A 2,622-nucleotide genomic window follows, 5' to 3' on the forward strand; every position below is an offset into this window, starting at 1 on the left:
ACTAGTCTCAGCTCCCAGACGTTTGGTGAGCTGCGCCACCAAACGTCTGGGAATTTCATTGTCAGAAACTGTCTGTCAGAGCCCGGCGAGAACGGCACGCAGCAGACACGCCTACATTTATTATTAGAATTTTATTTGGTAGCGGCAATGCCATTTATCATAGTCCTAACACAGAGCATGAAGCTGATATGCTCCAAACAAAATTTATAGCTGTTGTTTATTTTACAATAATGTTTCCTACCCGGAAGTGGTCCGCTTGCTACTGTGAGTCATCAGCAGGCTCAGTAACGTTAGCCTCGGGAGTCGGGTTTATCGCTGGGGAAAAGACCTCTAGCCGCCAGGGCCGGATGAAACACGTCCTATTAACAGGTTATGTTTGTTTCTAAGTGATTAATATGTTTCTCCGCAAACGCTGCGATGTTTTGCGAGACACCGGTTCTGCATGAGAACTGCCCACAGAAAGCAGGCCCGCCCACAACACTCATGATTGGTTCTCCGATGCAAGGCTTCCAACAGCGCCACCTAACGTTATGCAAAGATTTAAATAGTAATATTCTCAGTCTTACAGGAGTGAAACGGATTAAGACTGAGGGCTGAGTCTATGATATGACATATATTCAGTTGAAACAGAGATCCTGGCCAAGGAGATGCACTCCTGTACATACCACGGGTGGACATACAGGCTTACATGAAAAGGACCAGCCAGTCCTACACATTTATAGTGATTCAGTTGAACAGAGATTACATTTTGTTATTCTGTTACGATAGTGCCCAGATCAGAGATTACATTTGTTATTCTAAGATGGCGCTGTACACAGGGCAATGTGATGAGACATGAGGTTATTTTGACCTGTGACTGAGAGATGATCTGTATAACTATGAATGCAGTTATTATTAAAGAAGTAGATTGTTATGACAATAAAGCAGGGCATACGCACTTCTGTATGTTTTGATTACCACATAGCCTGTGACAGCGAGGCCTTAACCTAGCGTTGTGAGCTGTTTCAAGATGGTCAAGATGAATTATAAAATGTAGGCTAGAAGTCACCAGTGAAATGTCTCTATGCATCTATTAAATCTATTAAAGTGTATGCTAACTGAAAATGTATAGTAGCACTTTAACTAGCTAATTGTATAAAATGAGCTGGTGTGATGTTAATTTCTTTTCCCTGTCAATAGTTGTATGGGTTTTGGAGATATCAGCCGTAGAATCTTCTGCCTTCCCTTCTAAGAAAATAGTTAATACTCCTCATATTATATTTTTTATGGAAAAATACGCATTTTCAGAAAAGTGAGCCTTTTTGGCTCAATAACTCCCAGGTCATATGACCTAATGACTCAAAGTCAATGTAGAATGACATTACTACACTGCCTGGTTAGGACACACCTTTTTTCATTGGAGTTTAATACTCCCCATATTTCATAATTCATTTCTTTATGGAAACATGCATTTTCTGAAAAGTTTGCCTTTTCGGCTCAATAACTCCCAGGTCATATGACCTAATGACTCAAAATCAGTGTAGAGTCACATTACTACACTGCCTAGTTAGGACACAGCTATTTTTATTGGAGTTTAACACTTCCTATATTTTATATGGATTTCTTTATGGAAAGATTAGCATTTTCGGCTCAATAACTCCCAGGTCATATGAGCTAATGACTCAAAGTCAATGTAGAATGACATTACTACACTGCCTGGTTAGGACACACCTTTTTTTATTGGAGTTTAATACTCCCCAAATTTCATAATTAATTTTTTTATGGAAAAATGTGGCTTTTCGGCTCAATAACTCCCAGGTCATATGACCTAATGACTCAAAGTCAATGTAGAATGACATTACTACACTGCCTGGTTAGGACACACCTTTTTTATTGGAGTTTAATACTCCCCATATTTCATGATTAATTTCTTTATGGAAACAAGCATTTTCTGAAAAATTCGCCTTTTCGGCTCAATAACTCCCAGGTCATGTGACCGAATGACTCAAAATCAATGTAGAATGACATTACTACACTGCCTGGTTAGGACACACCTTTTTTTATTGGAGTTTAATACTCCCCATATTTCATGATTAATTTCTTTATGGAAACATGCATTTTCTGAAAAATGTGGCTTTTCGGGTCAATAACTCCCAGGTCATATGAGCTAATGACTCAAAGTCAATGTAGAATGACATTACTACACTGCCTGGTTAGGACACACCTTTTTTTATTGGAGTTTAATACTCCCCAAATTTCATAATTCATTTTTTTATGGAAAAATGTGGCTTTTCGGCTCAATAACTCCCAGGTCATATGACCGAATGACTCAAAATCAATGTAGAATCATATTACTAGACTGCCTGGTTAGGACACACCTTTTTTTATTGGAGTTTAATACTCCCCATATTTCATGATTAATTTCTTTATGGAAACATGCATTTTCTGAAAAATGTGGCTTTTTGGCTCAATAACTCCCAGGTCATATGAGCTAATGACTCAAAGTCAATGTAGAATGACATTACTACACTGCCTGGTTAGGACACACCTTCTTTTATTGGAGTTTAATACTCCCCAAATTTCATAATTCATTTTTTTATGGAAAAATGTGGCTTTTCGGCTCAATAACTCCCAGGTCATATG

The sequence above is a fragment of the Poromitra crassiceps genome (assembly GCF_964638095.1).
Source record: "Poromitra crassiceps genome assembly, chromosome: 6".
Lineage (NCBI taxonomy): Eukaryota > Metazoa > Chordata > Actinopteri > Beryciformes > Melamphaidae > Poromitra > Poromitra crassiceps.